We start from the raw sequence: 25,066 nt of genomic DNA on the forward strand, positions 1-25,066 counted from the left end.
GGAAGGGAATGATATTTTGTAGCAATGTTTTCTCAAGTACAATTCTTTAGGTTCCCGAGTGATGACACATTGTACAGCAACTCTCTTGGCACAAGGCGTTCATCTGTGAGAAGGGATGCTGGCCCCATTTCTTACAGCCATTCATTAAATAAAAACACCCTGTGTCATATGTTACGTTCCTCTGAAATGTTTAATGTTTTTAGTGCATGAAATTATATGGTGCCTGGATAATTTTTTTTTCCCAGAACACAGAACTAACCTCTAAGTCAGTTACTGAACATTGTTGGAAGAGCTTGTTATTTTTCATTAGTGTTGTGTTTTGTTTTCATTTGGTAGGATCCCAACTTCATGCAATAGGCTTTTTCAGAAATACAGAACTATGTAAATGTGATGCTTACAGTTGACCACAAAGAGGCCGCTCACCAAAAAAATACTCTGACATAAAAACATCTGCATCTGTTAGAATTTTAGGCATTCTGGGTGCTGTTTGCATGAGAATCTAGCCCAGTTCTCTTTTTCACTTTTTTTTTCTTTTTCTTCTTTTTTCTTCTTTTTCCTTCTTTTTCCTTTTGTTTTTCTTTTTTTCCCCCCTTTCTTCAAATCTTTCCCCAATGGGCTGTATTAATTGCCTTAGGATCAAGAGGTCTACAAACATCTTCCTTATATAAACAGAGGAACTGGTCTGGCTACTTTCTAAACCCTTTAAGGAAGACGACCCATCTCATATACCAAAATGATGGCATTAAGTAACAGAGTACTATGAGGGCATGGGATCTGAATTCTGGTTCTGACTTCCCTTGGCCATGTCACTGCACATTGCTGCAACTCTCAGCACCTCCATTTCTGCCCTCACCCTCTTCCTAATCTGCTTAGATGTTTAGCTGTTGGAAATGATCTGTTTGTACAGTACCACATCTTGTTTGTGTTAACCAGCCTAGCAAGGGAATTTTACAGCTCCAGGATGCAAAAGCCAGGGCATTAACCTACAGTAATGGGATGTTATTACAGAGGAAAATTTGAAGTGTATTCTGCAAGCATCTGGCAATGACAAAATTGTTATGAGGTAAGTGACAGACATTTCAGAGAATCACAAAATCACAGAATGGATTGGGTTAGAAGGGACCTTAAAGATCATCCAGTTTTCCACCCTCCTGCTGAGGGCAGGTACACCTTCCACTATCCCAGGTTGCTCAGAGCACCATCCAACCTGGCCTTGGACACTTCCAGAGATGAGGCAGCCACAGCTTCTCTGGGCACCCTGTGCCAGGGCCTCCCCACCCTCACAGGAAAGAATTTATTTCTAATTCCCAATCTAAACCTGCTCTTCGTCAGTGTGAAGCCACTCCCCCTTGTCCTGTCACTCCATGCCCTTGTAAAAAGAAGTGCTCCACCACCATTCTTCCAGCCATGTCCACCAGGATGGTCCTGACAGCGCAAGAGCCTCCTGAGCACAGTTAACAATGGGCTGAATCAGTGCTCCTGACCCTGTCCATGACTGACCTAAACCAGCCAAGCCTAAAGAAGCTGGCAAGTCAAAAAGCAAACATTATTTCACTGAATCCAGTCTATTGCAAAATTTACAGTGGCCATAGTTTCGGTGGATAATGAGAAAGATAGAAAAAGAGAGGCCTTTTATTTACCAGCACTTGTTTTGGGTTTCCCTCATAAGGAGTTAAATGTTTCTTTGAGCAGAGGCCTAATCTGCTGTGATTTTGACTCTCACAAGCTGCTTGGTTATTCCCTTTGCTCTTGCTGCCAGCAGCTAAACTGGGACATCTATTTGAAGAGGAGTACCTGAAAGCATCACTTTTATCTCCAGTTTGAAAGGCTTTTTGAGAACAACTTCCACTCAAGATGTTTGCAAAGTTATCATTGCAAGTATAGCAGTTTATATTTAATAACTGACTTGAATGACAGCAACAAAACATAGCTAATACTATGAGATTTCCTGGCAATTCTCCTTTTCTTCTGTTGCCTCCCATCCCAAGCCTGCAAAAGACAGGTGAGATCACAAAAACAACAAAAACTACAGTCTGACTCAAAAATTGTTCCTTGGATCCCTGTAACAGTGCCCTTAAAGAAGTTTTTCTATTCCTGGTGGTCTTCAGCACTCTCAAGCCATAGTCAACCTCTCAGAACTCCTTTGCCCTTCAAAACCAATGAAAACTACCAAAAATTAACCCAAGCCTTCATCTGTCCCTGTGGGTGTGATTTTGAGCCTACAACAGCCCTGCTGTTTCAAGGGGGGGGGGGGGGGGGGTGGCGCTGAAGAACCTGAGCGCAACCAGAGCTTCCCAGGCCAGTAGGGAACCCTTTCTTGAAAGTCTTCAGAGCAAACTGTGAGACCTTGCTAGACCCTGCCTTGGGATTGCCTCGTTCTGGTGTGGTTGGTTTGCTTAGCCACAGAGTTAGAAACAAAAATCCCAACTCTCAGCATGCAGAAGAAGCTGGTCAGCCACCCAACAGGCCAAGTTAAGCCTGCTGAGAAGTCAGGACCAGCTTATCCAAGGCATTCAGGTGTGTATGCACTTTTGAAAACCTGTTTCTAATGCTCTAGAGCATGGTTGGCAAGAAGCCTTCTCAGGGTGCCCAGCAGGGAGGAGAAGGTTGGGATCTAATGGCTCTGAGTATGTAAAGTTACTTCAAGGATTTCATAATGCTTGGTTTTCAAAAAAATAAAATGTTTGTGTGCTTTATAATTTCTTCTACTCTTTCAAGGCTTCCTCCTTACCCACAGGAACCAGAAGCTCATTCTGCTGCAAAGGAAAGATTCAATGATTCTGGCAGTAGCATGGCTTCAGGACCATGAGATTTAAGACAAAAGCTGATTGACACATCAGAACAGTGGTAAGTGCTCACACCAGGAGCTGAGGTCCACTTTGGCTACACAAGGGAGATGCTGACTTCATCTCTGGACATATGATCTGGAGAAGTATTTGGGGAGACTCTTCAAAGTTAGATAGGTTAGGTTTGAAAACTACTGTAGTCCTGTTTTCAGGTGTGACTTTAGCACTAGGGCACCTCGATTTCGTTATAGTCGTGCAGACCTCCAAGGTCACATTCTTAAAAGTAGTTACATCAATATCATGTAACTACATAATTTTGCTGCCTGTGAAAAATGTTTTGACTTAACTGAAATTATTTTAAGTTGATCCTATTGCTTCTGTGAATGTTCATAACAATAAATAGATAAAATAAATTTTAAATAAATTTTAAAATAGTCATTTCTTTCTTCTTACAAACTGCAGATATTTGTAAGGGTGATTTAGTGGAATCTCTCATTGAGAACAGCAGCATCTTCTACAGCTTTATTGTCTCCCTGCAAATTCTTGGTAGAAAAAGCTGATGATAATGCTAGTAAACTGTTTTTTTCTTTTGTACATTCAGATATTGGGCATCTGTAGCTTGGGCCCTAGGGGCTATTTATTTCTGAGCAATTTTACAGAGTTTGTATTTAATTAATAAGTAATTTGATTCTTTTCCTTTTTGACCTCTAACAAGTGATAACAGCCTATCTTTCAGAAAGACAAGTACAAGGCTTTCTTTTCCCCAGTCAGTACTGAACTCTAGGCCTGGAAAAGGGCCAGAGCACACAGGGACAATGTTCCACAGTAACATTTTGTACCTCATTAAAAAAAATAACAACAGTAACAACGGCTGACTCGCACATGAAATAAAATGTCTTTCTGTTCCTCCTCCTTTTGTTTTACAAATATTCATTTATTCATTATACTTCCTGTAAAAATGCCTGCACACATAGACATTCACACTGGATTTTTCTGCTGAACAAATGATGTGTTAAGATGTTTTGTATTATTTTTATTAATTTAGTTTGGCTTACATCAAGCTACTGTGAAAGATCCCCCATATCAAGGTCTCTGTGGCAAGGAGTTTCTGGGTGACTGATGATTTGGATTACTTCAGTTTGGGGGTGCTTCTCTTGCAAAACTCTGCAGAAACCCATTCCTTCTAAAATTCTCTTATATTAAGTACCTTAAAGCTGAGAGACTGCTAAGTCATTCTAGAAAATATTGGCCTGGAAGACTTCACCCATCTGTGCAAATACACCACAATCCAATTAAACTGGCAGACTTTGCAATTATTTGCAGATTTCCACAATCTGGCAGCAGCAAGCAGATACAGCTTGTGTTGCATAAGTGAGTTGTCATGAGCCCATGTGCCTGTGGGCCTGGCAGAGCTCCCCAGAATCCTGGAGGAGCAGTGGGCAACATGATGTGTCCTGCAGACGGGCATACACCAAAGGGGATGAGCTTTAGTGCCAAAAGCAACCCCTAGCTGAGCTCCTGGCCCCAGAAGGGCGGCGTTAAACATTACAATTTGCTGCACCATCCTCTCCACAACTACAGTGCCACAAAGCAAATTTAAGAGGTTACCATCCTTTGCCACTTATTCTTACTTCAAATTTAAGCAAGGCCTTTAAAATTAAACTGTAAGAAAATAAATTAACTAAAATAAAAGGACTGCTACAAACTGTTGATCTTTCACACTGATGAAAAGGGAGGTCAAATGTGGCCTTTTCTGAGGAAGGAGAGAAGGTGCTAAACTCAGTAGTAACCACAGGACTACTTCCCCAACCCATGTCAGCACAGAGTCGAGCTAATGTTTGTGACAGCAGAGGGAATGAGGGTTGGAGAAGAGGGAAGGATGATTTCTGTGGCAGTGCCCCATCAGAGTGTTTGTAGGGGATGGGATTCCCTCTGCCAGACAGATTGAGATACTCAAAGGCTCAAAAGTACTTTAAGTACTTTAAGTACTCAAAGATACTTTCAATTCAAAGAAGCAGTGTGTTTCTCCCTAACAGCTGATTTGAAGCTAATCACATTCTAAGTCCAAGCTTCAGGCTAACTTCTTAAAATCTAGGCTTAGACTCTTGTAAAAAGCCCACTAAAACAAAACTCTTAAGATCTTCTTTGAAGTCACATTTTTTTCTGCCATCACCATTTCCAGCTGCACATTTTCATCCTGGTTTCATTTCTCCCTCAGTGGAGTCGATGTTCCTCTTGGGCAAGGTTTTAGCTAAGCCTGGGCGTGTCCCAGGTTAAACTAGTAATAAAGGAGGGACAGAGTGTGAGTTTGTTTAATACTCAGTGTAGTTCCCAGGTCTGGTTCACAGCACAACCCCACCAGCAGCGGTGTTGGCAGAACCCTCAGGTCAGTAGATGGTAGGCACTGAATTTTGGCCCCAGGTGCTCAGCCATGGAAGGAATTCCCAGTCCTTGGCCTGTCCCTGCCAGCTGGTATTTCCATGCAACATGAGAAGGAAGTCCCCCCAAAGGAAATGAGACGTTTTCACAAACTGTGAGGTCGCTGGATCCCCCCCCCTACCCCCCCCCAATGTGAGTGGACAGGCAAGGAGCTGAAGCAGCAATTTGAGCAAGGATCCAAGTAGGTGAGTAGTAGGAAAGGCTGAGGTGGGAAGCTCTGGTCTGAGACCTCCTGGTCTCAAGATCTGCTCTAGTCACCACCCATGGCTGCTGCAGGCTCTTCTGGAAACCATAGAACTGCAAGGAACACACAGCTCTGCACAAGCCCCAAAACACACAGGAGGAGGGGATGAGGGAAGTGAAACCTCATTAAATTGTGGTACCCAGCCTGTGTGGGAAACCCATCTCAGGTGGGACCCATTTCAGCAGCCTTTCCTCTCAAGATCTGCAGCCATGAAAATGCTCAAACTCTTCCTTTCCAGAAACAAGGAATCATTACCTTCAAATAATGGCTGTGTGCTCTCCCACAGCACAGAGTGCATAAAGCACCCTAACCAACAAGTTCTCCCAGGTCATGCAGCCTGGGGTTTCCTGCTTGTCTTTTGGGGTTGTTCCAAGTTCAGGGCTTGAAACACAGGTCTTTTTAAAATTAATATAGATGTTATTAATTCTCTCTCTATTTCTTTTGTTCTGATATTTACTTATGTCTTGCAAAATGAAAATATTTCACCAGAGGAGAACTAACAGTCTCTAAGATAAGCAGTTCAACAGTCTTCTCTGAATAACCATTTTAAAATGGTTCCAAGTAGCATGATGTTCTAGCCATGTGGTGTAGGCACTTATATATACAATAAGGGAGAAAATGGATGAACAAGCAGCAAAGTCAAAAGAAATAGTTTCAGAGCATTGTTCTCTACTTGGATAACACAGCTCAGGCTTTTAATCTTAAGGCTGGGATTTAAGTAAGTCTCCATTATTGCTGGTACATCCCGCTTTCTCCTTATTGCCATAGACTATCTTCTTGCCATTTCCTGCATCACTTTCTGGGAAACTGAGCTCTTCTGGCAAGAAGATCTCCTGATTTGTCAGCTTTCAAGTCCATGGAGGTGAAATAGCATTGGCTCATCATTGCTGAGGTAGTTTCCAGTGGTCTATGAAAATCACAGCTATCACAGAGCACAGGGTTCGAGTCACTTCATTTTAGCTGTGTAAAATGGGATTCCTCATGTAAACTACTCATTTTCTCACTGGATGGAGCACCTGCTGCCTTATGCGAGGCAGACACCCTGGTTCAGGAGCAGCACAGTGACCTCCCTCGGGTCACTCAGTCCATCTGCACACAACACCAATGTGATGGATGGTAAAAATGGCGTTTCTTGCTGAAGAATTTGACACTTCATAACCTAGGTTCACAGTGTTACTCCCATCTGCTTTCATCACAGCTAGGCGCTATTGGATAATTACAGGGTCATTAGCATAAACTATGGAGGAGGGGGGGGTGACTATCTTTCCGTTACATCCCGATACCTTCCAAGCACTGGGCCCTATCTTCCCACATTTTCCTCTCTCCCTTATGCCTAACTAAATTTGCTAGAATATAAGGTGTATTAGTCTTGAAAGTTCTAACGTTATTTTATGTATATCTATTTCTAAATATTTTATCTAACTTATCTATATTATGAAAAGTTTTAAAAGTAGATATTATAAACTTGAGTAAAATATAAGGTACACTATACTTAACTAAAAGGCTAAAAACTTATAAAATAGACACCGCAGTTTTTCATTAACAAACATAAGGCACATGCGGTGACCAAGTGCATTTTTAGAGCATCTGCTGTTTTTCTACAAACAGGATGTTGACCCTTTCTAGTTGGCTTTTGACAAAAGACACAAGCCTATTTAAAACACACAGTCCAAAGATTAACACCAATAAGATCATCACAATTGGCCCCATCAGGATAGACACCAGGGTGGTCAGCCACGGAGATTGATCGAACCAAGATTGGAACCAGCTTTGCTGGGCTTCTCTCTCCACCTTCCGTCGGGACAGCCTGTCTCGTAGCTCTGCCATGGTGTCTCTCACTACTCCGGTGTGGTCTGCGTAGAAGCAGCACTCCTCCTTCAGGGCAATGCAGAGGCCTCCTTGCTGCATGAATAGAAGGTCGAGACCTCACGTGTTCTGCAAAACAACTTTGGAGAGTGAGGAGACTGACTTTTCTAGAAAGGATATGAATTTCTCAATTCTCTGTAGATCTTCATCTACAGTCATCTGTAGCTGAGAGAGACTCTGACTCTGGGTTACCAGGGCAGAGACACCAGTGGCCGTACCGGTCGCTCCCAAGCCGAGCAGCATTGCTACTGACATTCCTGTCAGCAGCTCTCTTTTCTGAAGGCAGTTTGCCCGCTCAAAGTACTGGCTCACTTCTTCTCCAGAGTGGTATAGGACCCTGGGAACAATCACAACTTCCACACAAAAATCATTAGAAACTCTGAAGTTATAAACTGATAGGCATGGGGTAATTATTGCCGGGTCTGTGCCCATCAGCCACTGCAGGCTGGAGCCTTGCAGTCTAGGATTTATTGGTGAGTGAACTCTCTGTCCCGCATCTGTCACCCGGACTGGGAACACTAGTGCAGCTGGAGGGACCCAGCTGGCACATGCAGCTTTTATCTCTCCCCAGTCCGTGAGAGGAGTATCCTCTCTCTGTTCTTTTTTAATGTGGAGTGGGATATTCTTGTTTATCTTTGTTGTTTCCTCCTCTAAGGAGTCAGCCTCAGACCTCTCCTCCTCGCTAGTATCTCTGTAGGAGTCGGAACTCGACTACCTCATTATTTCCGGTTTCCCATGCCTTTTTGTTGGGCTCTGGCCCCGCCTATGTCCCTTGTGGGAGGGCCATTCCCTCCCTCCTGGTTCTCTCCACCCTTCACTCCGCCCTTTGATCCTCCCTCTGTTCCACCCTCTGCTCCTTTCCCCCTCTCAGCTTGCGCCCTCTCCCCTCTCCTTCACATTCCTTTCCCTCTCCCTCTGTACACCTCCTCCGCATCTTATCTCTTTTGTTTCACATTCTCTTTCTTTCTCATGTACTTTATCATTCTCGTCCTCCCGACCATGTTCGCTCATCAACACCACTGTTTATTTCCTGTTCTCACCAAGGACATTTTCCCCTCACTCTTTGTCTTTTTGCTCGGTGCCATCTTGGGATACATAGGGCAGTGGTTCCCACCGGGCTTTCTCTGCAGCACCTCTGGCTTCCTCTGTTAACTGTCTCCAAAAAACCTCTGCTCTCTGCTGTCTCTCTGAGAGCAGATCGGGATTTGGGAATTGAGGGGACGTATCACCCTCTTGTGACCCCTTTGGCTCAGCCAAGCTGCTCTCGTCTGGGAGCTGCAATGTCTGGGTGGCCGCTCTGACCACAAATTTCGGGGTGGCCAGCAAAGAAGTTTTTTGCCACCCTCCAAGTTTCTTCAGCAAGGGTTTTAGTACATCTGTCCCACACCTTAGGGTGGATAATCTTTACTAGTTGATTTATGACCCCAATATACAAAAGCCTTGCAATAGCAAGAGTAAAAGCCTTAGGTTTACAATCTATACTACACTGTTTACGTAACTGAAATACAACCTTTATCAGCGCTTCCATCTTCCTTGTGGGCCCAGGAACGTCTCTCATGCCAGGACTGGTCCAGCCGTCCTGACCGCTACTCCCGTTTCCCAGGTGATCCCCGCTCTCCGGCTTTGGATCCTGCTTTTCGAATTTGAATTCCTGTGTTTTGGCACCACTTTGCTGCCTTATGCGAGGCAGACACCCTGGTTCAGGAGCAGCATGGTGACCCTCCTCAGGTTGCTCAGTCCATCTGCACACAACACTAATATGATGGATGGCGGAAATGGCGTTTATTGCTGAAGAATTTGACACTTTATAACCTAGGTTCACAGTGTCACTCCCATCTGCTTTCATCACAGCTAAGTGCTATTGGCAAATTAAGGGGGTCATTATCATAAACTATGGAGGAGGGGGGGTAACTATCTTTCTGTTACATCCCGATACCTTCCGAGCGCTGGGCCCTAGCTTCCCACAAGCACCATCAAAAGATAAGTCATCCCTCTTCTCTGGGACGCCTGCTGGGATTGGTGAATCACCCTCTGGATGTGACCATGTCTGTCCATGGGCTTCAGAGAATACCTGCACGTCAAGTCTAGACTGGATGTGAACTTCTTGTCAGCCAAATTTAAACGGGTCTTGCCCATAGCACTGGCATCTCCCCGAGGTTTCCATTTGCAGCAGCATTGTAACAGATGCTGAGAATACATTAAATGCTTTCCTAATGTCACATTCCCATGTCTGCAATCATTGTAATTGCCTCAGTGGAGTTTCGCAATTGCAAACAAGCAGGAAGCCATCTGCAAAGGAATCTGTCCATTAAGATGTGGCCCCTACTCTGGAACTGCTTGGAAAGCCCCAGCACATTTCTTGGGCTAAAGATAAACTTTTTTAAAAAACAGTTTAAAAAAAAAAGTCACACTCCTGCAGCAGTATGGAAAGTATCCAGAATGCACTCCAGTGATCCAAGGAATAGACTGACTTTTGCTCCAGGACTGTGCTAATTAAATGCTGCTAACGACATCTGAATAGAATTAAGTCTAATTTAAGGCCCTTTCTGAGCTCCAGGGCAATGGAGGCTTGTCCTAAAAAAAGAAATTACCGACTGCTGACAACAGGTGTCAGCAACAGGAGAAGCTAAACCAGGGCTGAATGTGAATTAGCTGCAAGTGTAGACAAGGACAAACTAAGTTCAGCAATGCTGCTGCAGCCACGATGAGACCTGACTGGAAGCAGGGATAAACCTGGGGAGTAGAGCAGGTATGAACCAGAGCAGTCAACAGTGCAGCTGCCCTCATCAGTGTGCACAATAATCAGTGCAGATCTAATTTTCTGTGGCATAGATAAGGTTTGTTTTAGCACCATACACGCCAAAAGCACCCTAGGTTCCCACAGGAATTCTTGGGTGGCAGCCAAGGGGAATGTTTTGCAACAAGTACTGCCCTCCTTTACTCTTACTTCTCCCCCCTGCTCTGCAGTCCACAGGAATTCCCCAAGAAGGGATCAGGTGTTTTACTTCTCTTTTCCATGTGTATCCATATTAAATCGAGCAGGAAAGGTACTACAAAGGCTTTGGACAAACCAGGGTAGAAGAGCACGACTGGCCTCACCAATCCTTTGCTGGCAGCTCTTCCACTGCCATTTCCTGCTGGCTCCTACTCTGTCTTTCTCATTATGTTTATTTAGCAACATCCCATGTCTCTTCTTCTCCCCCCTTGCTCTTTTGCTTTAAAGTATACATTTAGGATGGAGGGGGGGGTGTTTCCATGCCCTTGCTCTGTAATTTATCCCATATGTGTGTATCACTCTTCCCATAAAAAGCTTTTGCCCAACTCCTTGTTTTTCATGTTTTGGCTATATATATATTTATTTTTTTTTTTTATTATTTTTTTTTCCTGTCATACTCTTTTTCTCCACTGCTTTCAAACCCAGGCCTGTTTAACCCTTCCAGCCTTCCTGACCTCCACAAGCAGAAACATCAGTTCTCTCTCATAATGTCATTCCCTTTCCATTAAGGAAGCAAGAAAAACAGGTTTGTGGTTGGTATTTGTTAACAGAACAAAAACAGCAGGTTAAAATTCCTCTGGGTTTGTTTTTGATTTGGTAAAAAGAAGAGGTAAGGGCAGGACTGAGAGCTGAGGACACACACCCAGGCTCCCACCCGAGCTGAGTGGGACACCTGCTCTTCCACAGGTATGGGGCGGAAAAAGGCAGAAAATCCAGACTCAGTGAAAGAAAGGGCAGTTTCATCCATTTCAATAGAGTCACACCCACCCCAAATTAATACCCCTGTTTTAATTTACCTTCATACCTGCTGCTAGAGTTATTTATCTTGCAAGTCACATTTCACAAAATGAAAGTTTTGCCATGGGTTAAGGATGTTGGACCAAGCTCATAGGCTTTCCCCGTTTGTAATTATTCAGCACGTTCACATAGGTTAGATTTTCTGCAAAGAAAGAAAAGACAATTTCTGCTCCTGATTTATGACAAGGCTGTATAGTGGATCCACACTTGTGCCCAGAATAAAAGCCTTTAATACTGTCCCAAGAAAAACAATTGTACATATGCCCAGCTTTCCACTGCAGCAAAGCAGACTTATTGTGTTAAAAGGATGTGTGGGCTTAACACTGCCTTCCGAAAGCTTAAAAAAACAAATGAGAATTTGCTGGAGTGGGCAGGAGCTTGGACAGACATTGGTGTCATTGTAGAGCTGCTGCAGTCATTTTTTGGACATCCCACCTCAGGAAGGCTTAACTACTAGACTTTTTCCATCTCCACCTTTAGGAGTTGGGGGTATCTAAGTAAGGAGCATCAGAAAGATTTGCTGGGGGAACTAGGCTGTAGCTACAAGACCACTAGATTCTCTTGCTTTCCAGAAGGATATGCCAGGATATGCAGATGAAAAGCCCTCATTTGGAAAGGATGAATCTGAGTCTAATAGCAGAAAACTTTTCTAAGGGAAGATGAGCCACTTGGACCTGAGAGATCACTTTCCATGCCATGTTTACTCTATGTTGATTTTTTTGTTGGTTTTGTAGATTTTTTTTTTTTTGAAAAAAAACAGTAGCACCTCAGATAAATTTGGGTGATTATCAGAGGGAATTCCACTGGAATCGTGTACCTTTGGGAACTGGGATCATACATCTGATGAAAAAAACTGCTCACCCTTGTTTATTCTGACCTGTCACCTTTACAGCTTTTTGCTTCATGCTGCAAGAGGCAGTGGCCAATCACTCCAGCAAAAACATTCATTATTTTATTGGCATTTATCATAGATGTCCTCAATCAATCCTCTCCAGGCTGAAGAATTAGGGAAGGTACAAAGAACAAGCTCAATTGCATAATGGCAAGCAATCCCATACTTTGGATCACATTTGTCATCCTTCTCTGAATGTTTTCCATTTCCACATGCCTTTTCCAAGCTGAGTAGAGCAGAACTGCTCGTGGATGTGGGCATACCACAGATTTGTACAGGGGCAGGGTAAACATATCTGATTTCTGATGAGATTTCATTTCTAAAATGAGTCAAGGTCTTTGACCCCTGCTGACCCCTGTTCCTGTATTGCAGCCCACAACTGTTTCTCTGTGACAGTGGTGAGCACTTAGCTCATTGTTTTCCATGGGAGGCTTTTTCCCATATGCATCACTCTGTGTTTATGCACAGTGACACGAATAATGTATCCATGCTGCCCGTTCCCACTGAGCTGCTCTTCAGCTCATTCATACGCTGTTCAGAGCCCAGTGCTCCTGCACAGCTCCCTCTCCTTCTGGCCACAGAGCACAGAGAGAGCTGCAGCCTCAGGGGCTGGCTTTCATCCAGGTACTAAGCCAGAGGCAAGGAGGCCCAACACAGGGGTTACAGCAGGGATAACAATCAGGCACAGACAAAACCTCGGGTTCACACTCCTCCTTACCTGACACTTTACACACATCCCTGCTCCTCACAGCCCAGCCAGAATTAATCACTTCTGACCAGAGCCACTTCGGACCAAAGCCTGTAATGGCAACTGTCTGCTCCTGGACTTTTCTCTCTGACAGATGCTCTCAGAAACAAATGGCTATGGCTACAAACCTTCTATTTCCACCTTTATTCTATTTCTCCACCTACTCGAGTCACCAATTTATTTGAATGATTCTTATTACGCACTAGTAATTTTTCTTACAATGTGCATCTCTTGCTTTCTCTTTGGGTCGAATAGAAAATCCACAAAAAATCAGGTTCCTGGTAGGGTCCTACAACCCCTGTTGAGCAGCAGTCAGCTGCTGCTGTATCCTTAAGCACATACACATCCCCAGGACCAGTGCCTCCATTGGAAAGAGGGAGCTGTTTTTCCTTCCCCTGCTCTGGAGTGTTGGGGCTGGGGGATATCTCTGGCCATGTTTAGATAGTCAGGCTTGTATAGAGAAACCAGAATTACCAGACACATGGCAAATCCAGTAAATTTAAAAAAACTTTTCATGGCTAGGCATGCCAAAAAGAGATGCTAAGATGGGACATGAAGTATTTGGGGGTATTTTTAATTTGTGTCATAAACACATGCTTTATTTGTGTGTAGAGTGACTACTCAGTTAATTTTACAGTGCACGTAAATATGTACTACTTGGTACAAGATCCATTTTTCTGTGAATGTAAAACATAACTAATGAAAGAAAACCCATATATTGTAAGATATTTCATCTGTATCGTTTTAAAAGCAAAGCTGATGAAAGCCAAACAGAACACAAATCTGTATTAAATTAAATCACTCCCATCAATCTCTCCCCCTGTACTCATGAAGTCATAAAGTGATTTGGTGGGGAAATGTAAACTTGGAAAATCAGTTTACTGATAAACTACAGGGTAAAAAAAATTAAAAATTAAAAAAAAACCAAAAACACAGTGACAAAGAGCAATAGCACCTTTAAAAAGTTATTATGATACCAAATGCAAGGCCAGGGTAGAAATGTGTGTTGGTTAAATTATCCTGCAGATGTCAAAATATTTCAGACCATGTCAGCAAGGAAGCCGAAGAGTTCAGAACTAAGTTCTCAGGGAGGGCACAGAAACAATGATTCAAAAAGGAAGCTTGGGAAATGTGGGGAAATGCTCAGTAATTACTTTTTCATTTGTTTTGCTTCATTCAAAACAATTCAACAAGGGAACATGACACACAAAAATTAGAGCAAAAAATAATTAGCTTCGTCCAGACTACGTTCATTATTTATGAACACCTACTACCTATGCAAAATAAAACAAACAGATTCCATGCAGACACATTAGATTTTTCTGGTGAAATACAGGAAGATGCACCTTAAAAACTATGAACAAAGGGGAGAGGAAATAATGGGGATTTTTAAGCAGTAGCCTGACTCACATTAAAATCAAGGAATTTTGACTTCAAAGGGAGATGGATGGAGAACAGTAGATTAGAAGGAGCTGCAAGCCAAGTTTCTCCTTCAGCCTCTCTGAATAAATTCCTCCAGCCCAAGGCCTACATTTCTTTATATAAAGCAAGTGTTTAAAGAAGGAGTAGAGCCCTGCAGAAGTTGTCCCAGGTAGTAGGTGTCAATCCAAACTGTGAGGAGCAGGAAAGAAAAAAATAGGAGGAAAATAAAGACCATCAAGATAAAATTTTCCATCATAAAGGTGGGGGCAAGCAGCCACCGTCCACATCAGGAACTTTATGGCTGGGTGCACAGGTGCCATTATAAAACCAGAGGTTCTGTGGAAGTGATAGCTCAAAGTGTGAAAAAAGGGATTTTATGAAACAGAGGAGAGAGGTTACAAGGAGCAGTGCAGTCTGTATTCCTGAAGCAGGAATTGGCCCAGTCAACTCTTCCCTCCTGTGGGGCTGAGGGTCAGACCAGTAGCAAACTGCAAACCAGTCTTAGGACAGAGCTCTTGGAAGAAATGCTCTTGGAACAGAGCAGGTTAAAAGTTGATAGTAGTTGTCTTGCTTCACCCAAGCCAGGGAACCAAATGAAAATACCTTTTCTAGTTTATTTTCCACCTCCCTCCTCATTTCTCCACAAACAGTAGCAGGAGGATCTTGCCACTCACATTTGCACTGTCCTTAGGAATGTGTGTGCCTATTTTAGGACAATTTGGAAGCCCTTGGGAACATTCTTAATTAGTAAACATACTTTCTATTTTCTTTTCCAGTATTCCCTGTGGTTTTCCATCATCTTCCTTTGCCAGCCATTGTGTACAGAGCCACTCATGATCCAACAGCAAGGCAATCCCTGGAACTCTGGGAATCCTAACATGGCATTACCATTCAAGGGGAGAATTATTCTTCAAAACTGAAAAGCAAGAGCCTCTACAGTCAGCTCTAGGCCTTCTGTTCCAGTCCAGCTGTTTTGCCTGGAAGGCAGAAATAAGAGAACTTCAATAGATTCTGCCCTGAAAACTCTCCAGTCTGTTGTCTGTACAGGGGACAAGGAGGAACAAGTTCACATGAGTCTCTTGCTGTTTACTAAAAATACTGCCAACATGACGCTTCTGATAATTTTGTTTGCAGTACTGGTTAAGAAAGAAGAAGTACAGATGAGTGAGGAGATATAAAAAGACTTTGTTTTTCTTCCCTTTTGTGACATATTGTGTAACTACAACCCTGGAGAGGGCTGCCAGTGAAAAGCATCAGGGTCAGCTGTACTTTGCCTGGGTGGGTATCCAGGGAGAAAGCAATGCTGCTTATCTCAATATCCCTCCCACCTGCCATCCTCTCTGAGTAGGATGAAGTTATAATTTAGTTTTCTTGTCCATGGATTGTCACCCTACCTAGTCAGTTAACAAATTACACTCACTCAGTAGTCTCTTGTCAGATAGCAGAACTGTTTTGACCACTATGATCTTGTGCTGAATGTAAATTTAAAAGATAGGGCTTCACTGCATAAGTAGCTCAGGTGATCTGATTTAGTTTTGCTCAAGAGTTAAAGTTATACTTTCCCCCGCAAAAGGCTTTATCTTTTCGAGATATTCAAACCCAACTGGATGAGGTCCTGCACAACCTGCTTGAGCTGACCCTGCTCTGATGTTATCATCTGCTGGGACCAGACAATCTCCTACTATAAGCAAAGAGCAGGTTCAGGAGCACCTGGTGAAATTGGACAGGCACTATGGGACCTGATGACATGCATCCCAGGGTCCCCAGGGAGCTGGCTGATATCAGATCTAAGTCACTCTCCATCACATTTGAAAAGGTGTGGCAGTCAGGCAAAGTCCCTGATGAATGAAGTTCTTCCCCCATGGGCTGGGGGGCCACTGAAGAGGCTCCCCAGGGAATGGTCACAGAATCAAGCCTGTCTCAGTTCAACAAGTGTTTGGACAATGTTCTCAGGCACAGGGATTGTTGTTGTGTCCTGTGCAGAGCCAGGACTCAATGATCCCTGTGGGTCCATTCCAACTTGACATATTCTGTTGATTCTATGAATAGAAAAAGGGAAACATCACTCCTATTTTCAGAAATGGCAGAAAGGAAGACGTGGGGAACTACAGAGCCTTGCCCGTGTGCCTGGGAAGGTCATGGAGCAGAACCACGGTAAGGGCAAACTGTGCCTGACCAGGCTGGTGGCCCTCTGTGAGTGGGTGACTGCACTGCTCAACAAGAGAAGCTGGTGTTGTCTAAGGAGACTTCTGCTTAGGCCTAGAGCCTACTAATGCCTGTGACACAGTCCCACATGGATCTCCCAACTGGAGAGACATGGATTTGAAGGGTGGACCATTCAGTGGATAAGGAATTTGCTGGATGGACAAGGCCAGAGAGCTGTGGTCAAGAGCTCCATGTCCGGGTGGATGCTGGTGGCAAGTGGTGCCTCTCAGGGCTCTCGCTCAAGCCCAGTGCTCTTCAATATTTCTATCAATGACACACACAGTGCAAATGCACCCTCAGCTTCTAACTGGGACTTCTTCTTCTTCTCTCCTCAAACATGGAAGCAAAAATTACTCCAACAACCAACAATTACAACAATTGCAACAAAAAATATCCCAAAATCTTAACACCAAAGAAACTTACTGAAGGGGTTTGAGTGATGTTCAGTAGGTCATTTGGAATTCATACAAGAAAGCTGTTAAATTCTGTGATGCACTCAGGGTCTGTGTGGATTTTAGGCCTTTCTAATGATGTTGTCAGGATAAATATGCTGTGCCACCCACACATCTCTGCTATATTTATCCTGAAAACACTCCTGTGAGGAAGGGCAGTCCGGTTTACCCATTAACTCATGGGGAACAGAAACTCAGATGTCTAAGTGACTTGTCCAGGATCACACAGTGATTCTCCAGATCCAACGCTCTTGTAACTATGCCTTCCTTCCTCTTGCCTACACAAGGGATTTGTGCCTCTCCTGTCCACTGCAGCTCCATGAGGGCAACATTGAAAGGCAGACAAGCAGAGAGGCCCCTGTCATGTAACCCTTCAAGCAACAGGACCTCAGTCACTCTGCCAATGGAAATTTGCAGTATGGATACTGAACAACCAGTTCATACTGAACTGTATACCAGCCCTCTCATTCAGGTTTTAGTCTCCTGTTCTACAACAAGGAGGTGATAACAGGGGCAAAGTACAGTGCTGTGTGTGACTGTGGCACTAACCAGGGTAAGGCCTGAATAGAGATGACTGGTCTGAGAACTTGTGCCTTGCCAAAAGGTTCTTCTGGGATTCACATTTATTAATATTATTGGGATTTCTATTCCCATGGGATCCACAGTGACCTGAGAGGATCATGAAATAGGAGATATAAGGCAAGTGCCATGCAAGGCATTTCTGGAGGAAACATCAGTGGGCCAAGTGGGTGCTCAGAAAGGGATGGTCAGTCCCTTGGTTAAGCCTCTACTCTCCATGAGGCCAGGATCTGTCTGTGGGAGACTGCCTTCCATGCTGGAAGCTGCACACTGCATAAGCAGGACTCTGGAATCTCCTTTTGGACAAACTGGTGCTTCAGCAGCCCCACAACATCCTCTAACCCAGCCCTGAGCACTTTGGTCCCGTGGCTTGCCCTGCTTTGGCACCTCACTGCAGGGGAGAGAGGAAGAAAAGAATATTGGCAGTGAATTAAGGGCAGGGAGTTCTCCATCAGCTGAGTCCAGTAATTTGAAGGTGGCTCACTCCATTTTGGAAACTCTCAGGCATCACCACTGAAGTGGTCCACCATTGGGAAAGGAGTTGAGGAAGGCAAGGAAAGCTCAGTGGAGGAATTGAATGGGTTGCCATACACATGGCCCAAAGGTCTGAGTGCCCAGGGAGCTCTCAAGGCTTTCTGTACATCAGGTGGACGCACAGCATCATCAGTATATTTGTGATCCTTCTGTGATTCCCAAGGCCACAGATGTGCTCATGGAAACTGAGCTTCAGTCAGCTCCTAATGCAGGTTGTTCCCAATACAGGACAGAGAAGGGATGGGTCAGCAAAGGAGGACTTTTTTCAACAACAGAAAAATTTGTAGTTTGACAGGCTTGTAGTAAACAAATTATCAGGAAGGTCATGGCTCAGATCCTGAAACTTTACAGCAGCAGCTACTAAAGAGTAATGGTGGGGATTCCCCAAGTATGCTGAACTGGAGCTATAATTAGACCATTTAGATATTATCTTCCTAACACAAAATTGCTCAGCTCGACAATGCCCACTGCTTCTGCTGATTCTGGAAGTTCCCCCACGTGTTTATTTACACTAAAGGAAAGATCTGAACTCTGTTTTCTTTGCTGCAGCAAAAATCCCCTTTATGTCAGGGGATCCCTACCCCAAGTACCCCAAGTATCCAGACACTGGGAATGAGAAAATATCCAATTATTTACAGTGTTCTCCTCATACCTTCCCCCTCTGCTTCTATCCCTCAGGGAGTTGCTCCCTTTTGAGTGATGAGCTGTAAACAATACAACACACTTTACAAATTGTGTGTGCAGAGGATGAGTAATTGTTTTGAAAATAAGAAATACTACATAACCACTCCCTTCATGTCTAACAAGAATTGCCTTCAACTCCCAAACAAGCTGCCAATTACTGCATTTACACATAGCGGATGAACCAGACCTTCCTCCAAGCTGCTTTGCCATCCCAATCTCAGTGTAACTAGGTCAATCAATTTCAGGACAGTTCTGAAAAAACTCATGCATGTAACAGCCTGAACTCACTTCCAAGCAAAATTTGGTTTGTTTGGCATTTAGGCATCATTCTGTCAGCTACACTCCCAGCCTGTTATTCCATCTGCCATCAGAGAAAAAATAGATGTCCATTTTGATCTGATTTTCACACTAATGAGAATTATTGGACCCAAGAGCTTCAATATCATTGCCTTGTAAAGTAAAAACATCAAAATTATTTAAAGTGGCTGTTAATTAACACCTTGCATCCCCTCTAATCTCATTATGAAAGTAACATGAAAGGAGACTACCCCACCTCCCTGGATATAAATGCAAGCTGAAGTCACACAGATTGCTTCAGGCCATTCTCACCTAACTTGCAGCCCTGTTCCACTGCAGGCAGCAGAGTCTGTATCTTCTTAGCAAGTTCACACCTTCCACAGTTGGGAAAATAGAAGGGGAGAAAGAGATACCTTGTTTGAGAGCTGATGACAAGAGAATTTGAATTCTTTTATTTTGCTGTTGTCAAAAACAGGTTTGCAGAGACTTACTCTACAGGGTAAATCATTGCAGGATGAGAAGCCTAAAATTAGATTTTTCCTACATTATTCGTACTCTTTTTGAAAGTGTAATTTTTTACTTTTGCAGGACAGAGGCAACCTAGGGTGACAAAGCCAGGAAGGGAAGAGCATGGTCACTTCAAATAGTTGTAACAAAAGATGAGGATATTCCTACTGTGGAACAATTCCTGGGTGAATCACTTATGAAGGAGTTGAGATTTCAGGTCTCTGACAGACGTTTGCAGTGGAGCTTTAAAAGGATGAGTATGACCAGCTGGGCAGAGAAGGAACCTGTGGCTTCTGCTTTGAGGAAGTATTGTTTTGAGCTTTCCTCTGTAGTAAGAGATGAAAAAAATAAAAACCACCCAGAGAGAAGTGGGCTCTCTCTTGACTCTCCCATGGCCTGGCCAGAGCAGTTTATGGCTCTAGCATCACTCTCTGCCTGTTCTTTTAGTTGTCCTTGACCTCTTGGTGATGGTTATAAACTGCAGGGGAAGTTTCTCCTCATTTGACATCTTCTGCCCCCTAAAAATCACCTGCCAAGGTGTCTGCAGGAGTGGACATGGCTTACACCTTACCTCTGGATGGCAGGAGTAATTTTAAACCTTTCTTCTGACTTTATTTAGTCATCTGAGGAGTCCAGCTGGATGTACAGCAATGGTACTGTTAAGAATAATTAGAAGATTGTTAGCCATGTTACAGTTACTGTTTGTAAACCCCTTACCTTGTACCCCTGTTCCAAATTGCTTTACCCTGTGTTTCTTGTTCCTTGTTCAGCCAGGCCCTGCCCCCACTGCTCCTAGACTCATACATGGCAACACTACCCCTGCCCCGAGCTGCTGTACCTTGTTCAGTTGGGCCCTGAGGAGGAGGATGATATAAGGACTTTTATGTAAATGAGAGAAACCAAAGACTCATGGGACGCATACAGACTGATAAAAAACCCCAAGACAACGAGCCACATAAAAAGGAAGGAATGAAAACAGTATCATTGAACGAGGAAGACCCAGAGGAGTCCCCTGACTTCCCTCCAGAAGCTGACATACCCAGAGGGGACTCGACTAGGATGACACCTTAGACTACGATACTGAGAAGATGAGTCTTTCTGGGGACTCCTGTGAGGAAGGAAGGGCCAGCTCTGCCCTAGTGACAAATCTGCACAGATTCTCCTCTGCAGTGTTTAGTGAGAGCAGTGGCAGTGTGTGCGACCCCTCGGGCCCCCACCCCAGAGCTGTCCTGTTCAATAAAGGCCTTTTTAAAAGGAGCTGGTCTCCTGGCCCATTCATAACAGTACCATCAACAGATCCGGACACTTGCTAAGTGCAGCCCTCAGCCTGTGTACATACAGCCTTGTGCAGCTATGCTTGTTTAAGAGATTACAACAGCCAGTCCCAGCTGCTCTTCAGTCCTCTGCCAAAGCTGCCCACCCCAAGCTGAGGCTGATTATCTGTCCATGAGCAGCTGAAAATGCTTTCCAGCCTGAAGGAGAGGGACCAAAAAGGACTCACTGTTTCCATTAACCTGGCCTCTGTCAAAGCAATCCAAAGCTTTGTTCAGAGCTCTGACCAACCACTTTTACAGATACCTCAGTACTTGGTATAAACAGTAGACCTCTGAGCTAAATCTGGTTTTAAACCCAGAGAGATTGAGTCATTCTCACTGATAAACTGGAAAATTGCTTTATAAATGCTATAGCAAAGTTTGTATCATGGTGTTTCCAGGCTGACTGCAATTATCACATTTTCCTAAAATTTTCAGCCATGAGATGTATGAGTGAACCAATTCTTCCCATTTTTACAGTAGTGCAAATCAGTATTTACTACACTGGAAGGATATGAGGTTGGGTCCAGCACACAGGATCCCAGACATGACATTCAGAGGTTGGCACAGATTCACCAGAGACGTGGCCTGTGCAATGTGGGTCACATTTCCAGGCAGTAAACCCATGTATGAACTGCAGGTGACAATGGCACTTCCCAGATAATGCTGGGAAGAGTCATGCAAGGAGGTAAAACTCACATCTACCCCACTAGTGACACATCACATGGCTTGTGTCACACAGCTGGAGGCATCAGACATCCTCTGCCATGGGATCTTACAGTGTTTCCTTGCTGCTCTTGAAGGTAAAAATAATTATTTAAAAATTAGTCTCTATTGAATGAAGTGCCTTCAAAAATAGATCAAAAAGTTTATAGATATTTTATAATGAAATATATATAGATGATGTATTTCTAATAATATCTGCTGGTTTTGTTTTTATAAAATGGCCTGGAAAATAATGATATTAATGCATCCCAAGAAACTTAAAAGATTTTTATTCTGTTTCAGTATTCCCAATACATGAAGGTTTTGAAAATGTTATCTTCTCTATACATCTGATAATGTAATATTGTATGATATGGGGTGATCAAGTATTATTACTGTAGTTACAGTTAATTTCTGCAAGATACATTTCTTTAAAATTGAGTTGAAAGATCATATGATTTACCCTACAGAAAAAGGATTGAATGACAAGTTTCTTTCATTTTCAACCTTCCCTTTCATTTTAATAAGTGTATTGAGGATTTAGTTCAATACAGTTTTCAGTAATCTCAAAGTTATGTTAACTGTATAATACCCATTTGCTTGTTTTTTTGACAATTTTAATAAGGTAATTTTAATGTGACTCCTTTTGTTATAAAAAACATGTATAACAGCATATATACATATATACAATTTGGATCTTGGATTTTAGTTAAAAAGTTAAACTTAATGTTTCTGAAAAGTACTACAAAAGCTGAATAGCAACTTACCAAATCTGTGGTATTGTATTTTTTTCCTAGTAAAACTGCACTCAAAAAATCCTAACAAATTTAAGCATATGCCAAGCAAAATCTTGTTATGAATGGGCATTTTTAATAACATCTACAGTTATTATGGATTATTCTCAAAGCCAGATTACATGGAATTGTGATATATTTGTTGCAATCTCTGCAGTTTTTGTTTGTTATAGTTTTCTTATTTTTCAGTGTTTCCAGAATTTTAAGAAGATGTACCATTGCTGAGGATCAGCTGCCATGGGAGAGGCTTCAGATTGAACCAACTGCTGCATGGTTTAATTGGTCTGGTACCTGAGGCTTCTGGTCACTTGCTTTGTACAAATACATTATAAAGTTTTCTGTGTTTTAAGCATCTTATAGCTACTATTTTTAAACCCCTTGCTTTGAAAATGACTTAAGAGACATCTTTCCAGTTTAAAGCTAAGGCCCTGGCCAAGCCTTGACTTTACCTGGATGGAGAATTTACCAATAAACCCAGAAGTTTTCTGCATCAAAACAATATTCAGGTCAATTTGACTTGGCAATTAGTGAATTAATATAGCAGCTGGATTTTTACAGTAGGCTTGGAAAATTGTTATCCGGACATGATTTTCCAATCTTCCATTGATTTACCAGCTGTGGCAGACTCTGGGATGAGAATATATATTTAGTACATTTAGCAATTTATATTACAGATTATTTAAATATCGCATAATATTAATTATGCATCTTCTTAATAAGTTTTAGATTTCTGTAAAAGTGTTATTTCCTATGTGTATACATGCACAAGTGTTTTACTTTGATGGTTTTTCATTGTCATAACAAAAAACCCAAATACCTTAATTACAAAAAAAAAAGGGGGGGGGAACCAAGGCTATGCCTCAGAAGTATAAAAACCTTATATATCTTAAATTTTTGGAAAAAGCATAAAGATCTTATATCTATTGCAAATAATTCTTGAACAGTCCTTTTTAAACAAGTCTTTTACAAAGCCAGTTCCATCAATTATCAGGTATTGTTCTAACAGTACTCAAGCAAATTTGAGAGAGAATTCTTTGGTTCTAGTCAAAGGTTCAGAAGCAAGATTAAAAATCTATTTCAATTAATAATTTGGAGGAAAGTGTATGTTTGTGTATTCACAGGTTCAAAGCAAAAGTAACTTCCTAACAAAGAACATGGAAACTCATCAGCTACAGAGACAAGCAGACAGCCCAAAGAGCAAAAGAGAGAGCATACAGATGTGAACTGTATCAAGACCACAGCTGACAGCTGAACAACTTTGATCCAACATGCAAGGACAATGAACTTTGGGTTTCATGTGAAACAGTGGGAAAATTGATATTGTAAAGCCTCATTTGTTAAAGCATGGTGTGAGCTGTGTCAAGATTCAGAATCTTGCACAAGAGCTAAAGTCCTTGAATATGAAAGTTAATCAGGTATCACCCTTGAGCTGTATCATTTTGTTGATCACTTTGTGATGCAATTTCACCTGCATCACTTCTTTTAGTTAACTCAAAAGAAAGTATACCTTATCTCAGTGAAAACAGATTTTTGTATAATATCCAATTTTTCTGTGTTAAAACAGAATGAAGATGAGATAATGAATGTTACTCCAAATCATGCTCTATACAAAGAGGCAACATCTTAATGTAACCTTATATCAATCTTAGTCACGCCTGATTGTGAAGAGTTTGACTCATGAAATTTTAGATAGAGATTTATAACAACTCAGCTTTCAATTCAAGTAGCTTCAGCAGGAACTTCAGAGCAATTAGACAAATTAAGCTACTGATCAAGTAAGCAGCCTAGATCTATTTCTCTAGCTTTGAGTGGTTAGTTAACTGATGTTCAAATCTGGAGGCAGAATGCTCTGTAGAACAGAGCAGCAGTTCTGTTGTTAGTGCATAGGGCATGAGTGAAGGAAAAATAACTCTTCTTGAAAAGTAATCAAAGAAAAGGTTTAGGTTGATTTTTTTTTTTTTTTAAAGAGAGGGGCAAATGTTGGAGTCTGGAATACAGAGTTTGAGCCCTTGTTTCTGATACTTAGTTACAAGATCTAGAAAAACATTGAATTTCATATTGTATGAAATTCATGAGCATGTTTTCATGGTAAACATGAAAACAAATGTTAAAGTTAGATGAAAAAAGCTAAAAGTGTGTGTAAATTAGAAAGTTTTTAAAATCACTGGGTGAAAAAGTTAGTTTAGAGAACAGGACACAAGATGGAGGATTTAGGGTGTTGTCCCTTGTCCTTTCTTCTTTCTTCTTCATGTTCTTCTCCTAGAGGTTTTTGGATAATAGTAAGTGATTGGATATAAAATGCTGCAGTGCATCACAGAGGTGATGGGTCATTGGGTCATTAAGAAAAATAATATACATGTCTACTGTTAATTGGGTAAAAATAGGTATAAAGATAAAAGAACTGCGTAGTTCGGGGCCATTTTGTGCATCAGACACGAAGTGTGCCACAAGGTCTTGTTTGTACCATCAGAAGAAAGAAATGTGCCAAATTGCAAAGATTAACCTTGTAACCAGACTGGAGAGATCTGTCAAGTTTTGTGATCACCTGCTAGTAAACACGATAAACAAGATTCTAATGAGCTCGGGAGTTTTCTTCGAATAATAAGGACTGAGATAAGTGGGACTCCCCATGAGGAAGGATCCCAGAAGAATTCAGCCCAAAGGAGGCTGAGAGACTAGAGAAAAGATATATCCACAGAGAATTGAGCCCAAAGGAGGCAAGGAGAGAGAAATTACAGTAACTGAGGAGTCTGATTTAATGAAACATAGGAAAACTCAGTCAACTTGGTTCTTCACACCTTTGCCT

The 25,066-nt window shown here is 42.4% G+C and overlaps 2 long non-coding RNA genes across 2 annotated transcripts; one reads left to right on the forward strand and one right to left on the reverse strand.

Moving 5' to 3' along the window:
• Positions 1-3,699: 3,699 nt before the first annotated feature.
• Positions 3,700-9,906, reverse strand: LOC147653776 (uncharacterized). The gene is made up of 2 exons (XR_015285766.1): positions 8,846-9,906; positions 3,700-7,404 (listed from the first exon to the last, which is right to left on the reverse strand). It is a non-coding gene; the product is annotated as an uncharacterized LOC147653776 (long non-coding RNA).
• Positions 9,907-20,964: 11,058 nt separating this feature from the next.
• Positions 20,965-24,855, forward strand: LOC147653777 (uncharacterized). The gene is made up of 2 exons (XR_015285767.1): positions 20,965-21,564; positions 22,450-24,855. It is a non-coding gene; the product is annotated as an uncharacterized LOC147653777 (long non-coding RNA).
• Positions 24,856-25,066: the final 211 nt, after the last annotated feature.

This window comes from Cyanistes caeruleus, chromosome 4 (assembly GCF_971803275.1).
Source record: "Cyanistes caeruleus chromosome 4, bCyaCae1.hap1.1, whole genome shotgun sequence".
Taxonomy (NCBI): Eukaryota; Metazoa; Chordata; class Aves; order Passeriformes; family Paridae; genus Cyanistes; species Cyanistes caeruleus.